General features: G+C 33.5%; 1 long non-coding RNA gene across 1 annotated transcript; it reads right to left on the reverse strand.

Annotated features, from left to right (window-relative positions):
• Nucleotides 1–1,518: 1,518 nt before the first annotated feature.
• Nucleotides 1,519–19,611, reverse strand: LOC149786726 (uncharacterized). Its single transcript, XR_016425021.1, has 4 exons — nucleotides 19,457–19,611; nucleotides 12,913–13,062; nucleotides 10,732–10,811; nucleotides 1,519–6,397 (listed from the first exon to the last, which is right to left on the reverse strand). It is a non-coding gene; the product is annotated as an uncharacterized LOC149786726 (long non-coding RNA).
• Nucleotides 19,612–22,230: the final 2,619 nt, after the last annotated feature.

Below are 22,230 nucleotides of genomic sequence, written 5' to 3' on the forward strand. Positions count from 1 at the left end.
TACCACTCGCAAAGGATTCACTGTTAAAATCGGCAAAGATGTATCGGATGCCTATTACATGTCCTGCATTTTGGTTAAACACCCTCCCCCTCCATGCGTACTTACTAAATAGATGGCCCCTATTACAGACTTTAGGGTGGTTACCTGCCACCCTATGGCCATATAAAGATGCGGTTACTCTTTTTAAACGATGCTCTCCTCTACCATAGCCAAACCATCGGTTGTTGTTACCTCGATTGCCGTTTCCTCGGTACCGTTGATAGTTGTACAGGCTGCTATTCATATTACTACTCAGTTTAACTCTGTTTGGTCTACAATGGGCTTGAGATATAATGTATATTTTTTTAAAATTTGAATTGGCCCAGCGTCATTCTGCAAGTTCAGCTGCTTTTTGACCATCCTCATCTCTCGCAAAAAGTCATCATAGTTAGAGAAGGTGTCGAACTTAGGGCAAGTTTGGCTCTTCAGGAGGTCACTCCTCAGGTCGACCATTCCTAACCTCTTAATGTTGAGCAGCAACAGAGGCAGCTCCTAATAACATTTTTTGTTAGAAGTATTCGGTATGACTACTACAATTCCACAGTTAATTTTTGAATGTTAAACTAACGGGAAAAAGTGACAGTGCTGTTCTTTTAACCATTTATATAAATGTTAACTGTACTGAATTCGAAAAATGAAAATAAATGCAGCTATTGTATGTGAATTCATGATGTGCAAAAATGTCCATTGTCCTGACTGACGATCACCAAGCCAAAATAATGCAATGTTTTTTAATAATCTTTCCATGAAGCAGTGGGGGTGGGTGGAAGTAGAGAATAGAATAGTACAATAGTAGAATGATATACATGGTGGTATAGAAATCGGCTGAGGAGTCTCACACCAATAATTGAGGACCATCAATTTGCTATCATTTGTATGATGCAAATATAGGAATTGAATAGCATTTGAATATAATGACAGAGTTACTTGGGTTTCTGCCGAGGGTAATGAATTATGGAGTGAAGTATGAACTTTGTGATCCAGCAGAACATCTAGTGAATTGAATAATGCATGAAAACTTTTGTTTGCTTACTAATGATGATGTAATTTCTGACATGTCAAAGAGAACTTTAAACATGCATACAGTAAATTCTGTATTAAATAGCAGGACAAGAGGAAACAAAATGTTTGCTCATTTTTTGCAACTAGATTAACCAAGGACTTGCATTTTTATATAAATGTGTGTGCCTTAATATAATGATACACAGCATCCTCTGCTGATATATGACTTATTTAAGTCCACCTAAGCTTTATATTGTTAATACCATTTATCAAACACCCTCATGGGCTTTATGTAGTAGCATTATTAATGAGATTTATGAAACCCAGGGTGCATATGACAATGTCTTAAACCATTCAACCACCAGAGGCTGTTTTTATTTGTGTCTGGGAAATTGTGATGCAGACATGTAACATGATATCCCACCCAGTCGCATTATATTGACATTGGCCTCTGTATATTCAAGTACTAAAGAAATATTTGACGAAGATAAATGTTTTATTCAATATTTTTTTTATACAGAAAAACAGTAACAATAACAATAACAATATCTAAATACAAACAGATTATGGAATTTAACAATGAAAAAGAGTTAAAATATAACTAAGATGGACATAAATATTACATATGTTTCATTTCTCTCCTTTTAATAATTATTACAAGACCTGTTAACATGTGAAAAAAAAGCCTTAATCATAATGCAAAGCGCTAGCAGCAAAAATGCAATCTCTTAGTACATAAATTGTGTTATGGTGTTATTGAAATTAATGGTGTTTATAAATCACAATATAAATGTAGTACTAATATTAGTAACCTTACTCTTACCAAGCGGACAGGGTACTAACATGAGCATATACGTGTCAATGGAGCAAGCTGGGTGTGATTCACAACTGGTGCTCTTTTAGCCTAATGTCATATAAATCACTGTTGTCAACCTGAAGGATATACAGCCTGTCATAGGTGGCTTTGAAAAAAGTTGTAGAAGGGAATTTCATCAGTAAAAATTAAATTCCAGTTTCTGCCTGATTGAGTCAAAATGTTTGGTCAAGTTTGATTCATCAAACATTCATTTGCAAGCACCCTATTAATATAACTTTCACTGCATTATTGTAAAGAGAGCAAAAGTCTATAAATTGATTTTATGATAAATACTGTTGACATGTGAAAAACATATATACTCACAAGGAACATAGCCCATTAGTTTTAATCTGCATGCACATAATTTTTTATCAAGGAATATACTGAACTGTTATTTGCCAAGTTAAGTTTCAGAAAGTAAGACTTATAATGCACTATTACATTAATGTGTCAACAGGTACCCTTTGTACAAGAACAATACAACTTTATTTAGACCATGATAATTCTCTCCTTATTTTCCTTTGAAGTAATATTTAATGTATAGGATGTCTGAATAAAATGAAAATAGATCATTTCACTTATAGCAATTATGATATATATCACTGCACACACAAAAAACATACCTCTACATCCTCTTTATCTTGCTCTCTCTCTCTCTCTCTCTCTCTCTCAACAATAAAGGGATTAATATCAAATTAAACCCAATTTAAATGAGAAGTATATTCGGCACAACAAAGATAATAATACTTTGTCTCTTTTAACGGAAAAATATAGGAGAGCACCAGTAACATAGAAAACTTTTTTTAATTATGTGACTTATAAAATTCCTGGTCTAGGACCACATCTTTGAAAAACTTATTAACGCAGCTAAGCAACCAAAGAGAAGAAGAAAATTTACAGTTGCATAAAATAGAGATATGATATTACCATAATAATATTTCAGATCTATATTTAATGCAAAAATATTTCAACGAGATCTTTTATATTTCTAAACTATACAACTAAAATCGTTTCTTTCTAATAAGTCCAACATTTTTACTCGGCTAATCATCCCAGTAACTATCTGAATAATTATTATTAATTATGAACTGCTGAATTGTCCATAATTTGTATGTTTTCAGGGATATTAATCTGTTGAAAATAATCACTTAGTTAATTATGTGAAAATGATTATTTTACTTTTATGCAGATAGGAGAAAATGCGATTTTTGTTTTGCAAATCACCGATTTTATTTTATTTTTTACTTATTATTAAATTAACTCCTTTTTAGTTGCCCAGATAACTTAGCTCCTTGTCTTTATAAAATTATCTATCACCGACAATAACATCTATAATAATAATAATAATAATAATAATAATAATGCTTTATTTTTAGAGGGTGACTCATTAGTCAAGGACTAATGTTGCTTGAGGCCCTCTTATGGAGAGCATCACAATGCACATTATATGAAGATAGCAATAATTGCTGTTTATTTTAACATGTTTAGTATTAAAATACTAAATTCGATTAGCTATTAGAAGCACATACATGCTCATGATATCTTTTCTTAAATAGTCTAATATTTTCAGCAGATTTTACATGTAGTGGAAGCTTATTCCACATAACTGAACCAGAATATTGGTATTGTGTTGAAAATGGCCTGAATAAATCCTGAAGATACCCTGGTGCAGTTCCATGTAGACATTTATATAAAAGAACTGCCTTGTGAAAATCTATCCTGTCATATATTTTGAAACATTTTAGTTATATAAATAATGCTTTTGAAGGATGATCAACAGATGCATCTAAAATTACATGTGCTGCTCGTTTCTGAAGTTTATAAATCATGTCAAGCTCAGATTTAGCACAATTTTCCCATACATTATAACAATAATCCATTTTTGGAAGAATATATGACTTGTAGTATAAATTGCGAGTTTCCGTAGGTAAATATTTCTTGATTCTGCTGAGAAGGGCAATTTTGGATGACAGTGTTTTACAAAACTTATCAATATGGTCATTCTATTATAAATTATTATCTACGGACACACTACAAGCCTTTCATGTTTGACATTTTCTAATGGATGATTATTTATTGCAAGAGACAGTTTTGAGTTCCCTTACCTGTGTAGCTTAAGTGATGTCCCCAAAATCATACATTATGTTTTATCTTCATTAACTACCATCCTATTTTGTTGTGCCTAGTTATGGAGTCAAATAAGGCCCGAGTTTAATCTTGTTTGGTTAACTTCATTATCATAACTAGACATATACAAGGTTGCATCATCTGCAAACAAATATGTAATTGTGGATTCATTATTTAATGGCAGATCATTGATATAGATAAGGAAGAGGAGAGTGCCCAAAACTGAGCCTTGAGGGCCCCCTGAATGCCTAGTGTGAGTCTGAGAGCTAATATTGCCAATGCTTACTTGTTGAGACCTTTGGTTTAGGTATGATCTAAGCCAGTTTAAAGAAGGATTGTTGAACCTGTAACAGTTCAATTTTTTGAATCAGAATTTCATGATCAATAAGATCAAAGGCTTTCTTGAAGTCAAGGAAAACAATCCCAGCCATATGTCCATTATCCATTTTTATCCATTTCCTTCAGCCAAAGATCAATTAATTTGGTAAGTTCTGTTTGGCACGGTTGGTATTTTCTAAATCCTGATTGCATTTTATGAAATAGAGAGTATGTTTCAAAAAATGTATAGACCTGAATGGCTAAATGTTTTTCAAATAGTTTTTACAATACTGATAGAATTGATATTGGTCGGTAATTTCCTGGATCCTTCTTTTCTCCTTTCTTAAAGATATGTGTAACCTTTGCACATTTCAGTGTTTCTGGAAAATTACCAATCATTATTATTAAATTTATGATATGCATTAGTGGCTTTGTAATTACTTGTGCAGCCATTTTAAGAATTCGTGGACCAATACCATCCAATCCAGAGGATTTATTAATATTCAGCTTAATTACAATATCAAAAACATCAGCTTCACTAACATTGGCTACTGAAAATTAATTATCACCAGGAATTTTAGCTATTATAAATAACAGAAGAGCATCAAGTTCAATTTTGTTATGCTAGTCTGGTTCTGAATACTTTTATTGGAGATATTTATAAAGAAATTGTTGAACATTTCCACAATGTCTTGTACAGATGTTGCCATATCAAATAAACAGTGTGACCCCGCTATAGCTTGCTTTGATGTAACACGAATTTGGATATGACATGGCTATGGCATGGCTTCTGAAATTAAATATACATGTACTCTTCTCATAGGGGCCCTGAGTGGTCAAGTGGTCTAAAGCGCTCTCCGTTACGGATCACTGCCATCTCACCTCTGTCTGCGTTGGTTCGAGTCTAGGATTCGGCCAATGTGGGTATGTGAGAAAGCTTGCCAGTAACTTCTCGTGGGTCAGTGGTTCTTCATGGGGTTAGCCCTGGTTCTTCCTCCACCAATAATACTGGCCACTATGCATGTTATATCATAATCTGCTTATCCTAACATCTGGCCTGAGTACTGTATGTTCCGTGAGATCTCATTACTTTTTTTCCTTAAATCATTTTTGGTAGTGGATATCATCCTCACAAGGAACTAGCTCATAATGGATGTTTTGGAAGAAATAGTGTTGGTTTATTGGCCGCTCGCTAGTAATTAATATTTTTATTTTCACTGAACTCTGTAAGTGGATTGTAAAATTAAAGAACACTCGTATTTTCTGTAGTAATCACTACCAACAGAACGGAACACCTGTGTATTCATTTTATGATGGCCTTCTAAAAAAAAAAAATGTATGATGGAAGGCAGCATTACTTCGCCAACAGAAATGTAACGGGAAACAACCCACCAAAACAGAGATCCAATTGTTGGTCTATCTATGATAACGAGCTTTGCTACAGTCAACAAACTTTTGAACGTATGAAACATAAGAAACTGCTACAACTGACCAAACAAATGCTATTTCCTTTTTTTCTTCATGAAAACTTATGCTTACAATTGCTAAAAACATTGGCACAAAACGCAAACTAAATGTCCAGACTTTTGAAGCCATATAGTCTACATATAATCAAAAGTGCCCATTTTTGAAAAAACGCTTTTATAACCCCTTCAGCCCACCATATTTTAGGTAACTTAATTGGTTGGTTAAAACAGGGTTTGATTTATAACACAACTGGGTTCTATGGAGCCAAACTACATTGTTACAGCAGGATCACACTGTATTGCTTTATTAATAGGAAAAGCATGGAAGCATCAGCAAGTGTGATCAGAAATGCAATATTTTGAATATTAATGTACAATGAATTAGCTAATACAGATATGTCTAGTACTAATAATTAGTGAGCCGTAAAAAGTTAATGCTGTTCAGGACTGAGGAATTATGCTTGTGCTCCAAGACTTAGTAGAGGTCACATTCTCTGTGTAAATCTGTATGTAGTAGCTACTGTACATGGCTTTCCGTGGAGAATAACACAGTTCTTCTCCATCATAAGAATGACATTCTTCACTGGATCTGAAAGATAAAAACTTCCAGTAAGTAAGGAATTAAGGGATTTCATATTTATGATACTTATATATTTTACTGTGTGCCTTACAGGTTCCTGTAACTAATGCAGAAAAATAAAAACTATATATATATAGAAAATATATATAGTATGTACGCTGTATCAATGATATACCTCAAGATGTATAAATTTTTCATTAAAAGGAAACAAGACTTGCTGGTATATCAAATTGTTTTATAATGATACTTTTAAATCCATGTTTTAGGATGTATGAATACATACCAACCTCTGACGAGGAAAAATGTTGCATTTTAAAACACTGTACCAGCTGAGACCATGAATGTTTTGCACACCAGTAGAGCACAAAGTACTGGGTTACTGAGCCTGGATCTGTATTCACTTTTATGTTTGTTAACAATACTGAACAATCTCTCACTGTCAGCATTAGAATGGTAAAGAACCAATATTCCTTTCATAGCCTGACAAAGAAGAGGAAATTTTTATCTTCAAGTGATTGTGTCTTTTAGCTGGGAAATAAGGTGCCACTGCACATCAACTCTATCTGCATTAAGTATATTGTCAGGTAGAATCTAAACTTTATATTTCAGGAATTCTCCTTCCAGATGATCCAAGGCAGACGAGGGTATTAGAAAGTGATATCTCTTGAAAAAGAATCTAACACTTTGGAAGCTTTTTGACTGTCTCTCATTTACATCAGCAACTGAAGCTTTAAAAGCACTTCATCTCCATATGGGAATTTCTGGAGCATGTAATCACAGGCTGTAGCATAATAATCTCAAAAAATTATCATAAAACACGTTCACAGCTAGAGTAGAACTGTGTTCTATGAATTCTCTTGCTTCTGCACCAACAGCAAGATCTTCATTATCTTTCTATTAAGAACTTGGTAAATAACACCTCTGTGTTTATGACATTCATGTCCACACTTTAGTTCTGCTGCAGATAAGAAGTTCCCTTAGTATTGGAGTTCGTAAGACGAGACATTCATATATTCATCTTTGAAGGATTCGGGGTTTTTTTTTTGTCTTTTTCTGATCCACCTGTGAATTTTTTTGAAAAAATATATGTGCTCTAACACAGACATCGACTAGAATACATCTGAAGACTTTTAGAGCCAAATAGTAAAATTATTTTCACATGGCCTGCAATAGATGTCACGTGATGCTGCCCTTGTGTCCTCATCTTTGTAGGATTCTGTTATTTTTTGTTTCGTTTACTTTTGGCTTTTTCTAATCCATCTGTGAAATTATTTGAAAGGAGATATTTTTGCTCTCATACACGCATCGACTCAAATAAATTACACTTTAGCACCAAATACCTATAGACTGGTTTTGTACTAAATATAAATTAGAAAAAAGAATCTGTGAGTAAAGATTAAAAATTAGAAAACCAGTCTGTTGTCTCGTAAACTAAGCCAAGAAGCTGCTATGTATAGAATACGAGGTCAAAAGTTTGAAAGTAGAGCATGTTTCTGGGTAATAGGATAGTTGCTATAAATAGAACATAATACTGTTAAGAAAAAGCATGGACAAGTTTACTCTTATATTGTAGTTATGTAGAAGCCATCTTTTCTAAAATATGGTATGTGGGATTAATGGGATGTTAATAAAAGCGAGAAAACAAACAATTGATTGGCTTTGGAAGGTGGATATACCGAAAAAGCGTAATCCATATACGTTTAGGTGTAAGGCGTAATTTAGTGAAAAAAAAGCGTAATGATTGGCATGTATGTGTATGTAGTATAAATAAATTTATAGTTTAACATGACTCAAAATTATGCAGCCACAAAAAGTTCATTATCAATGTCCTACAAAAATGTCATCGATTATTGTAATAATAAAGCATAATGATACATTTCAAACAGATCACTGAAATTTAAAGATTATCTGTCTCACTGTCACTTTACTTTAATGTTCTTTACACTGTAGGTACGTATTAAATCCGACCTTCATAGGTCACATTTTCTAAATTGTCATAAAATTTATTATTATGCACAATTTTGCATCATCCCTCACCCATAAAATCCCTGTGTAACTTCTTTATGGATGATATCTTAGAAGTGTATCACTAATCAAAATAACCGATGAAAATTTATTTCACTTGTATGAGATAATAAAATTGTGTTAGTAGATTGAACACTTTCATTTCCAGTATAACCATGATCATCCCATACAAGTTTCTGAAAACATAAGACATCTTCATTATGGTAAAATGCTGATCAACTTAAATTTTTTTAAATTCTAGAGCCAATAGCATAATGAAACCATGACAGCTGGTACATGTAGTTGAAATCACCTTAGGAGAACCTTGGAAAGTGCTTCAAGAGAGTGCCCCGGACAGAGGATGTTGGGGTTTTAATGGCTTATGCTCAAATAAGGGGTAACAGGAGTCTGCTAATGTTACCGACTACATTTCCAGTGACATGGCAAAATAACATACTCATAGACATTAATGTCCTCAAAGCATTTGCTATTACCAGTAAATGGGTTATCAATGGATGCAATATTATCGGAACATTTCTAACTCAATTGGCATGTGACACTGAAATATGACATAGAAGCAGTATATGTCAAATGTAACAGGAGGATTCACTGTCACTCACTGCACTAACTGACTGAGGCAATGTGCCTTTATAATGAAACAAAAAAATATTGGCAAAATTCATGACTGAAATGTGAAAGTAAGTTTTGGTAGTTAAAAAAATTGGAGATTTGGAAAGGGGCTGTCCATTTAGTACATACACATGGAGGGGAGCTGGGGTTAACCGTAATGCATACACTTGCGTATGGAGTGGTATAATGATAACGTACGTACGCATAACCTATTCGACTGGGTTCAGTTGGCATTTGAATTTTAGCGGACATGAGACAAACTTTTTAAAGTTACACAGTTATTTCTTGGATGCAGCCAGACATTCAGTGTCGGTGGACGATCTGTTTTATAAAAAAAACATAAATACTATTAATCCTTGATTGTTCATACATGAATTAAATATAGGCCGTTATACAGAATTGGGGTGGTCAAGCATACGTACACAGGTTGGGGTGTGTGTAAAAAAGTATGCATGTGTACAGGGAGGGGTGTAGGGGTGAAGCTTTGCCAGACTTTTGCATACATACTAAATGGATGGCACCAAAGAAGCTGGTGCAAGCCTAAACTTAGTATGTTACCTGTAAAATCAAATAAACTGTTATTTAAAAAAAATAACACATAGGAATTAAAAGATCAACTACCAAATATTCAATAACCATTGTAATTCCAACTATTGTCAACTTATTAATGGTACTGAAACTAACATTAGTGAGCAAGACAAGAAATTATGTACCAGCTTTTTTTCCCACTAGACACTGGCAAATTTAAAATTAAGAACTATCATGGGAACAAGTCCTATAATAAATAAAATTGAAGAATGATGCTTGATTGTGGCACCAATAGTAACATCAGTGCAGGTAATGAATGGCCATGACATCACTTTCATCATTTTTATCATCAAAGCGTGCTACTGAATAAATGCTCCCACCATAAATCTTTAAAAAAAATGACAAATGTGAAGAAAGCGGTAAGCAGTTTAGATTCTGTTGATGTAAATTATTTAGTGTGTAACTATTCATCGTTTAATATATCCATAGTTGTTTACAAGTCTTTGATTCAGATTTTTTTTGCATTACAGAAAGTGAAACAAATCTAACGAAGCGTTTTGATACTTTAAGAAATATTGTATAATAATTAATAGCAGCAAGATAACTCATTTGTGAAAAAACAATAATTAAAACGCACACTTAATAGTTTGCAATTTAAAATGTACCTGTTAAAATAAATTGATCTATCACCACTTGTCAATCATGCCTATCAAATTAACCAATCAGCGAGTGTAAGTTATACACACCTACAGGCATTGCTTTTGTCCACCATTTTCCTCTGACAAGCAGCATGTGGCAAAAATGAATAGATTATTATAAGTATTTACAAAGTTTGCAATGATTTGTTGATTTCTACATAGATAAGGGTGAAAATAAAGAATGTATACGGTATCCTAGTGGGACCCAAAGTGGATGCACATTATGACAATAGTAACTGCAACAACACAATGGGCTTAACAAAACCTAATGACACTAATTCACATAAAACTGGCCGATGTATGCAAAACAAAAGAACATTCTTCAGCAGATACACTGAAGAATTCAACATTAACAAAATATAAAAACACTTGCAAATAAGAAAACATGGTTTACCTTATCTCATGCAAAATGTACAGTAGCATGTATAAGGAAACACAAAAACTTAACGTAAGAATGAACCTTCATCTTTCTGATTAACATACCCTAAAAAATAGACTTTAGTCTGGTAGATTTCTCTTTGCCTTTGATGATGCAGTCGTTCTGGATTTGCCCAATGCCATTACTGTTCAAATGAACAAATGAAAGAAAAAGAATATATTGCATTAGATGTCTATAAATCTTGCATACTATTCGTCAAAACAAAAAGGAATAACAACATACACATAATACATAAAATTGTTTATGAAACATATTAGATCATATTATTTACATCAGAGTCCACTTTAAGTCAGTACTCAGAAATAAGTCCCTACATTTCTTTAAAAAAATAACCCCTCATGATGGCACAACAACATAATCATATTTTTTGGACTGGTGACTGAAGGATTTTCAGCTGGTCTTTGCAACAGTGTCACTTTGTTATAATTGAAAATGTAACTTTCAATATGAAAAATCGGTGGTCACATTAAGCTTTATCACAGTATTGTGTGCTCTGATTTTATCTTTGCCTTATTCCAATTTCAAATATGGTCTATGTGTTAAGTATTTTGATTTGAAATACATGTAACATGGAAAGGAAAAGAAAAAGGTCAGCTTTTATATACTGACTATAAACTTAAAAACTGATGCAGACAGCATTAACTTTCATAATTTTCACCTGCTTGAACTCTTTAACTTTAAACGTGACTCTACATCACTGTTTTCATTGATTTTTGAATTAAGTTTGCTTATATTTTCACAGAGTGTTTATGTAAATATACCAAAATAACTGTGTCAATGACAGTGACACACAAACATACACACAGTATATATCCAGTTCTGTATTGTCTTCACAAAATTGTGAGCTTCATGTTTTAAGCTCATTTGATGTATCAGTATTATGGATAATGGGTACGAATGTGAAACCTTATGCAGCCCTTAAAATAAAAATTTCTGTTCATTTCATGATGTTATCAATTACATACTGAACCATAAAATTTTAATAGAAGCAGAGATATCGAGTAAAAAAAACAAAATGGTAGAAAAGTTTATTTGAATTCTATATTGAAACACTTCTGGAAAACAAGCATAAAGAGAAATACTGCAAATTACGCTGGTCATTTTGTTCCTTCTTTCAGAATGATCTCTTGACAATGGATGAATTGTGGAATAAGAAATCAAAACAGGCATTGCCAACTTTTCAAAACAGTTTTTATTTTATCTTTCTTTTTTCATTTTTCCTATATTTTTTCGTCTGATATTTGAAAACCGGGCAAACAAAGCACTGTAGAGTTATAACCCTCTCAATAGTCTTTATCCTTACTAAAAAAAAACAAGTGCCTGTGACTGTAAATACTATTTAAGATGAATTATAATGTAAAGAATAACAAAGCAAACTAATAATAATTATTCATGACTAATGAGTTCGTGTGTGGTTTAGATTTTTTAATGAATTTTTAAAATAATTTCCCTCATATTGCTATGATGTCTGCAGTGTGATTGTTTATAGTGATGTCTAGCACTGGGGCATCATGCCACAGACATTTAGCATGATGTCCCACCCAGTCACATTAACCTGACACCAGGCCGACCAGTCCTAACACTAACCTCTTAATGATGAGCGCCAAGCGAAGCAGCTGTTAGTACCATTTTTGTAAGTCTTTGGTATGACTTGGCCACAGGATTGAACCCATGACCTCCAGCATCTGAGGTGGACTCTCTAACCAATAGGCCACCAGAGCGGTTCATGACTGATGAAGTCTAAAATAACTTGCAAGATGTATCGTTTTGTATCGATTCCCCATCTGTTGTATCAATATGTGTACCATAGCAGCTAAAGTATGCTGCTAAATGAAAGAGCAGATCATGAACATTCAAATTCATTTGCATAACCAGCATGTAAATCTGAAAATTAAATGATATGAAATCATCAATGTGAACAAACAAACATTGAAAATTTGAATAATGCACTTAATAATAATAATGTGAAATAACTTACACATGATGAATTGAAAGTGAAATATATAAGACTTAATGGAACTATTGCTTTTAATACAGATACATAGCACTTGTTGCCTTTAGTGCTTGTAGGAAAAATTAATAATTGTGGCTGATACAGGGTAAAATATTTACTTTATTGTAAAATGGAGCAATTGAACCCTTGTGACAAAGATTTTAAGTTTATATTAATAAATAACAGACAATTAAAAAATGACCATACAAAGCATAAGGTAAGGAAAACGTACCATTTTTTATGACAAATTGAAATGTTCTTGTTAGCTTGTCTTTAGCATAGGACTCATCTATAATATTTCAACACAGCGAAGATGTCATGTGAACATCTTTTTGACTATAAGGTGACAAAGCCCTTCTGTAAAGATCCATATAATTATCAGCTGAAATAAAGAAGGAAATAATCATAAATTACAATGATATTTTATGCGCAAAGGAACAGTAAAGATACTATGGTCTAAAGAAAAAACATGTTAAAAATAATGCTTAATTGATCAAATAATTTAACCTAAGAACAGTAAGTTTGGTGATTATAATATGGTGATAATGATGTTAGGGGTTCTCCATAAAGTATGTATGAAACAACTGTGATTTTTTACCACCTTTCCCCTTACAGACTGCACAGAATATATTTTTGTACACCCCACTGTGTAAACATATTGGTGAGTCACCATCCCTTTTCCAAGAATAGCTGGGACAATTGAATTTTGAATGATGAAGTTATTAGGATATTCATTAAATATAAGCAGAGGTTTAAATTATTACTAAGTAATGAAACTTTACAAATGAAAATAAGAAAGTGTTAAACAGCAACTAATATTTAGTAGATTTTATCAGGTTAAAAAGTGTAATAGTCAAAAATCAGAAAGTGACTAAATTTATGATTTCAACCAATCGAACTGGATTACTGGAATATTTTCAGGATTGTCATCACTTGGAATGACAAAATGACCGATTTCAATTTTTATCACCAGCTTTGACATCATCGAAATCATGAACATCAACAGTTCTTTTCATGAGTGAGAACTATTGTAAGCTGTGTATAATCATGTGACATTTCATGCTGAACTGTAAATGGTGATAAATTCCAAACACAACACATACATGCTTTTGAATCTCACTATTATAAAAGTAATTGGACAATATGTGTCAAACAGGTAATCAATGTGCCTCTTGGTTCATCCAAATGCAATATGTTGTCAAAAAATGGCAAGGTACCGCTTCACAAATTCTCATGAGGCATCAGGGTTTGGATTGCATAATATGTCAGATCATGAGATATCCCAACCGGTCCTGTCAGAAAATGAAGAATAAATATGTCTTCCACAATGTGCACATTGGGCAAGAACACTACAAGGTAATCACACTTCATAACTTTAAGTAGTAACTGGCTCTGCTTGACTTGGCATAGGAGCCACTTTGCATCTAACTCATCTGCTGGTTATGATTCTGACTTGACTGGCTCAACATCTCTAAATAAACATCAGTTAGCAAGGGATTTTGACAACTGCAGCTGCAGAAAATGCTTATTAACAGTCACCCTGCTGCCAATGCTTTTTCAAAACACTTCACCCTCATTCCATGTATACATACTTTATGGATGACCCATTAGTTTAAGGGAAAAAACATATATGACAGAATGAATTAGACAGGTCAGTATCACAAGCTTTATATAAATCATTATATATTAATGGTAAATGTAAATTTATATGGACATGTTATTTCAGAGGTCTCGGAAATGCTTAATCACGTGTATTTGGACGCCAATGTTTTATCTTGGATGTAATAGGTGGGCGGCAACAATCAAAGACTTGCCTGTCATGCTTCAGCCACCTGCTTAGTGGGTAAATGTGTTGATTCATTAGCTGTGTTGATATTTACATTGACATAATTTAGTGGCTGAACGACCCATTGATATACAGGTTGCCATTATAAGAGTACATTAAAAAAGAACACGATGCAATAGCTGGGTGGCAGGTTCAAAGACTCTAACTGGTGGCTGGGTGGGACAATGTATTGATATTTACTGTGAATGAATTCAGAGGCAGAAAGAACCGGAGATGTAAATGTGGTCATTTATAAGCGTACATCAAATAAATAAATTTATATTTTATTATTGTCTTAATTTCTGAGCAAAGTAGAATAAGCAGTGCATGTGACCTCGGAATCAATACATGCTGAGACTTAAACAAAATACCATTCGCAAATTTGGATAAGTATTTTGGGGTTAAACAGCAAACTGACAAAGACTGTAAAGAGATTCAGAAGAGTACTCAAGTTCCTAGTCTAGAACTGATAGTTCGGATGACACAGTATCTAAATGTATGAAAGAGCTTGGAATAAGACATTCTTTGGATTGATAAAATGTGCGTGTGTGTGTGTTTAATGTAGCTTTAATAATTGTTCAGTCCTATCACTATGATGTCTAAAGTGCGACAGTTTATAGTGATGTCTTGCACTGGCGCATCATGCCGCAGACATGTAACATGATGTCTCACGCAGTCACATTATCCTGACATGACACCAGGCTGACCATTCCTAACACTAACCTCTTAATGCTGACCGCCAAGCGAGGCAGCTGTTATTACCATTTTTGTAAGTCTTTGGTATGACTCGACCGGGCATCGAACCCACAACCTACCGCATCCGAGATGGACTCTCTAAACACTAGGCCACCGGAGCGGTGGGGGGAAGATGATGTTACATGTCTGCAGCATGATGCCCCAGTGCTAGACATCACTATAAACTGCCACACTGCAGACATCATAGTGATAGGACTGAACAATTATTACAGCTGCGTTAAACACACACACGCACATACTCGTTTTCCAGAAATCAACTGGCAAAGAAGAACTAGTATCTTACGGTCCTGTAGTGCATATAAAATATGTACATGGTGCTATGCAAAAAAAACTTAAATTTTCGAGATATTAAACCCGCGATATCGTAGGAAGAAATGTAACTGCAAGAACCAAACTAAATGTAAATGAATTCTTACTAACAGTTTCATTATATATAATAGTACTAAATAGTAATAAAACAATGCGATCGTATTACCAATTCACGAAAACTGATAACGGTAACAGTCTGGCGTATATAATGTATGGTTTAAATTCCATTTTAATTTAAAAAATTTTCTTTTAAAATATAAACTTTTAACGTTTAATGAATTCAAAGTTACGTTTTAAACAATAATAATAATATAATAATAATAATAATAATAATATTTGAGAAATTGAGACAATCCACGAAAATTGATAACGCGAACAATGGTGTTGTCAATTGAATTAGTAGTTAAATATTGTAATAGTAAACAATATAAAATGTAATTATCAGCGCTTAAATAAAACGTGAAATGAATTATTAGTAATGGTTAAAGTATATATACCACCAGCCAGATAACACAATACTATATTTCGAGCAGAACAAGTCTCAATGGCGAAAGGAACTAGGTTGTTTTCTTTAAAACCACAATGTCGAATGAAAACTGTCGTTTGTACCAAACTCATTTGCATATTTGCATATATGAATATTTAATGACTGGCAGGATTTCTCCGTTACCCCAAGTGATATGATCAAAATCATGAACCATAACAGTTCTTTTCTCAGGTGACAATTTTTGTAAGGTGTGTGCGATCATGTGACATTTCAAGATGGCTTAGGATGAGTAATTAATTTAAGACACGCTTCTGAATCTCACGCTTATAAAAGTAAAGGACAATACGTGTCTAAAAGGCAATACATGTGTCTATCCAAATACAATACTGTCCCAGTCTGGCAAGGTATGGCTTCACAAATTCGCATGAGGCACCATGGTCTGGAATGCATAATCTGTCGGAATCATGAGATAAAATAACTGGTCATGTCAGAAAATGAAGAGGAAAAAATGTCTTCTGCAAAGTGCACCATGTGCAATAAAACTACAACATATCACACTTCATAATTCTAAGCAGATATTGACTCTGCCTGACATGGTATACCAGCCACTTTGCATCTAACTCATCTGCTAGTTATGTTTCTGACTTGACTAGTCTTCATAAACATCACTGTTATCAAGGAATATTGACCCCTATCGCTGCAGAACATACTTAGCAGTTACACAGGCTACTGCTTTTTGAATTTTTTTCAACACATCCCACCTCCACTCAATGAATACATACTTTATGCTCGACCTATTAGTGTCACAGAAAAAATAAAGTGACAGAATTAACTAATCATATCATTATCACAAGATTTACCAGTACATGCATTATATAATATACAGGTGACCGCTCTGGTGGCCTAGTGGTTAGAGCATCCGCCTCGGATGTGGAAGGTCGTGGATTCAAACCACAACTGAGTCATATCAAAGACTTCAAAAAATGGTAATAACAGCTGCCTTGCTTGGTGCTCAGTATCAAGAGGTTAGTGTTAGGACTGGTTGGTCTGGTGTCAGGATAATGTGCCTGGGTGGAAGATGATGCTGCATGTCTGGGGAATGATAAACCAGTGCTAGACATCACTATAAGCTGCCACTGCAGACATTATAGTGATATGACTTAAATTGTTTTAAAGCTATGTTAAAAATCTAAAACACATACTGTAATATACAGGCAAATGTACGTTTATATGGACATGTTATTCGTAAAACTCGAACAGTACTGATTGTTATTGTCACCAGATATGGATATGCACTGACAAAGTTATCAATCAACTTAATGCATCCGCTGAACAGACTTCTGATGTTAATGATCAGCTGACTGTAAAATATCAATATGATTACCATAAAGGTTGTAAAATGTCTGTTTTAGGAGATTTTTGGATGGATTTTGGTACGTATAGGATATGGGAAGATATGGACCAGTATATAGACCCAGCAAAGTCTTTACAACTACTACGGTAACATACATTTGAGTGATGAAGCTGTATAATGTATATTTATCATTTAAGTAGACCAAAAAGGGTCTTAAAACTTGTGTAGTTATGTCACAAAATTTATGAGACTCAGTCAATTCAGTTTTTGATTTAAAATGATTAAAATTCGAATTATTTGTTTCCTTTTGTTTTGATTTTCTGTTGTCTACTATACATGAGTGCTTTGATATTTCAGGTCATAAAGTCTGCAATCAGCAAGAAAGTTAATAAAAACAATGACCCTCAAGATATAATTTAAGTCTGTTGTTGTCATTTGTATTAAAATGAATTTATTTTCCACTATAAATCAGATGGCTGTGGGAAACAAACAATAAACAGACGTTATGTAAAGTCCTAGTTGTGAAAGGGGAGTTACTCTGATATTGCAATAAGACCAGCAACAAAAAAAATAATCTGATAATGGCATATACTTGTATTAATGTTGGAAATTTAATGTATCATTGTGTTGCACAAAGTGTAATCAACTTGAAAAATGGATGCTACTTCTATGGTACTCATTATGCCACCTGTGCCCTACAGCAAGAGAAACTTATAAGAAAGAATTAAAGAAATGCATTTGTAAATAACCACCCACAATGACTGGAGTTGCTCTGTGATTGTTGCTGAGAATGAACAATCAATATGAGGATGAAAGTACATATCAACCTAAGACTGTTTGAACAACAACCGGTGTTCCAATGAAAAGTAATAAACTGTGTATAATGCAGCTTTCAAGTCAACACCTGTTAAATGCAAAAGCCACCAAAAAAACGACATTAACATGCTTCACATTTTGATTCTTATTTGCTAACAAAGATTCGATTTCCTAGTCATTGACCATCACAGTAATCATATGATCTAACTCTTGTATAACATTATCAGACAACAAACTGGCTAAACATTTTGTTAAAGTGATAGAAATTTTAAGAAGATATTGATTCTATCTGAGAACATAGGTTAAGGATATTATTTTGAAACAGTAGTATTCATGGGTTTATTTATCAAATAGTGTACGCGTCAGCAATCCTGACATTTTCCCAAAATAAACTGGTGATTTAGAACTAGTAACCTATGGTCATGTGGTACATATAAGTACACAATATGTGGTGCAATAGATAAAATAAATACTGAAAAGGTAAAAAATATCGAGATACCACAGAACCAGTATCGTCGGAAGCTAGGCCACACCATATTGGTTTTTCCACAGGGGCTCGTATCGTTACTTACAACTGACCTGTCATACATGTACTATTATACGATATTTATGTTGTCGAAATATCTAAAATGGGGAGGCAAGGGTCAAAGGAAACTCGGACTAATGTACTATATAATAACTACAATATAGCACATGCATGACAGGTCCATTGTAAAGAACGATACGAGCCCCAGTGGGTTTTTCAAAGATTTTTTTTTTACCAGTCCTCGAAAATTAATAAGGGTAATAAACTTAGAAGTGTTTTAATCGGAAAGAAATGTAATTGCCAGTACCCAAATAAAATGTAAATTATTTCTTAGTAACGCTGTCAGTATACATACTAATACGAGTACTGCCGTGTAGACAAAATAATGCGATCTTATTACTAAAACACGAAAACTGATAACGGTCATAAATGGGTATGAGGCGTACTGTTTCGTTTAATTTCAGTTCTAATTTAAAAACGTGTCTATTAAAAAATATAAACGTACAAAGAATTCATAGATACGGTTATAATAACAATAATAATAATAATAAAAATAAATAATAATAATAATAAAACTAAAACTACTAGCGAAATAACCTTGCAATTCAACCAATCCACGAAAATTGATAACACCACCAATGGCGGTCTAATTTCAAATAGAACTTAAAAAATTGTAATAATAAACAAAATAAAATGTAATTACCAGCGCTGAAATGAAACGTACAATGCATTATTAGTAACGGTTCAAGTATATACACAACCGGTCTGATAACATAATACTAAATTTCCAGCAGCACAAGTCTCAACGTCAATGTTATTTTCTATAAACCACAATGTCCAATGAAAACCATCGTTTCAACAAAGTCATTTGCATATTTGCATAAATGAATATTTAATGATTGGTAGGATTTCTCCATTATCCTAAGTGTAATAGCGGATTATGACATCGCAGATAAACCGGATTAATTGGTTCATGTACGAGGTACTTCAGGTGTAAATGCATATAAAATATATCCTTGTTGAGCCGGACTGGATTTTTCAAGATCTACTTTATAGCTGTCATCAATTGCATCACCTACAAGATTCACTGCGATAGTTGATGTAATATTAACAACACCTGGTGAAATATGACTACATCCACCCTACGGATCATGTTATGCTTGAGAAGAAATGCTGGTGGGGCTATTTTTCTCCATGGCGCGATAATCCCTAAAACGTTTTCATTGATGAGATCGTAGACTGATTTCCTTAGTTCTTCGCTGTTAAATGTTGGCAATTTAAATGCTGGTAATTCTGTTTGTTTATTTTATAATGATTGAGAAACAACTGTTTAAGGGTCGTCGTACGGGGTTTTGTATAATGATCAACTAATTCATCACCGAGGTGAATCATATTTTCAGTGATAGCTTTATTGATATAATTAAGGTCTGATCTAACTTGGTTTAGATGTATTGTTTCAATGGTCTGTGTTTTTTTTTTATATCATCATTGTAGTGTTGTGTAACGCTATTAAGAAAATTTCGTTGTTTGCTGATTGATTGTCTAAACTCCGAATTAATGTGGTCGGAAAATGATTCGATAAATTTTTTGAAAATACCAGTGAATGTTTTGCTGCTAATCGACCAGACGATTTTTATCTAATAGTTGGCCACCTATAATATACTCGCAATTGTGCATGTGCTATTTCTTTCGCTGGAAATGCAGTTGGAAAGCTAAGGCTGAACTTGAGCTTGCTGATATTATCGTTGTTTTGACGGAATTGAATTAGCGACGATCTGTTGCAGTAATTCTTGCGATGACGATATTATTATTATTAGTTTCTAAATCGGACGTATATTCTGATAGTGTCTCCAAAGGTAAATTTATACCTTCGTTTTAAATCTTAATCATTTCTGTGAACTCGCTATCTGATATTATTCCATCGCTAAGACCTGTATACAAATTTATTTTATACTCATGTAGTTTATTTTCGCTACATGTATATAATTTTTTGCGATGGCATTAAGAATACCAGTTATTGCTGTCGCAACTGAAACACAAATTGTTATAATTGCTGGTGATGTCATTGTTATTGTTGAAACAATACACCGGTTCCAGCGATAACTGCGGACGCCAAATACACAATTATTTCAACGACAACTACAAATCTGCGATATTTGTTTTACTTTTAATGTATACTAGTCAACGATATTTTTCAGTTTGGTTTGCCACTTACATACTTGTTTGAATCTGTATTTGTTTACAAAAGTTAGATCTGACAATTGTGAAATCATATATTTTTTACTAAGTAATCAACTGAGGTGTTTCAGCGACAAATTGCAGACACCACCAGTAAGAAGCTGCGGTTAATTTTTTATCAAATGGTTCCAGCATAAACGTTTCTTCTTCCGCTTTATTTAACAGACACGGTTCCAGAAAAATGATCAGTTGAATGACGTCATAGATACGTGATAAATATACTAAATTTTGCACCTCTGAACACGGACAGTGACTTCGGTAGCATCTTGATAGTGTTATTTTGCTGTGACCATGTTGATGATCCTAATGATCTGTTGTGATAAATTTTAATCATATAATTTTTTAACGATATCAGAAATTCCAATAATAACATCTTCTAGTTTTTTCTAATATCATCGATATTGCTCTGCGATATCGTTGATTAATCGTTTCAGTGTCTGATATAGCTGTTTTAATATCGCCGAGTTTTGTGTTAATTTCAGAGTTTTACGTCAACAGACAACGGACTTCCAAAGAAATCATTTGCGATTTTACTGAGTTTTTAAAACATTGCTATGAAGATTTGAAAACATGATCCGTGAACGTCATACTCAGATCGCAGCGTGGTTAGTTTGGTATCTACTGTATTATAATTATTGTCTAAATACTTTTTTGCTACGGCATCTTCATCGGATGTTGGTTCTCATAAAACAACTATTGTATTTCCATTCATGTTGAGTTCACCTGTCATTGTATCACCGGTGGATCGTAATCCATCAGCACCACTTTTTATAATTTCATTTATGGTAGTTGCGATTGATACATTTGAGTCTCTGATTCTACAGCAGTCAGTAAATGCTGGAATGTTGTCCGTGGTAGCACCGAGAACTTTATAAACTATGTCGTCCTCTTAATGTTACTCGTCTGTAAAACACCGTATTTATCCTGAAAATAACTTCATCCCGGTCAAATCCAGAGAGGTTCGTAGGATCAGCAAGATCAGCCCTAGTCAGGTAATTCGACAAATTAATGTAGTCTTTTGTTTTTGTCTTTGATAGAAGATCTTTCATAAATATCATCCATTATATGATTAGTGATTATGTAAAACAGAATTTGTGTACGCATGTACAACTCTTTGAGGTGGATAGCAAGATTTGGATACAGGTCGAGTACGCAATTACTTCACTTGAAGATGAGTACTTTGCACTCTGCCGACATATTTTAAAAATTATTTTGGTGGCGCCAATTAAGAAATTTCAA

This window comes from Sinohyriopsis cumingii, chromosome 12 (assembly GCF_028554795.1).
Source record: "Sinohyriopsis cumingii isolate HCF-2022 chromosome 12, ASM2855479v2, whole genome shotgun sequence".
NCBI lineage: Eukaryota > Metazoa > Mollusca > Bivalvia > Unionida > Unionidae > Sinohyriopsis > Sinohyriopsis cumingii.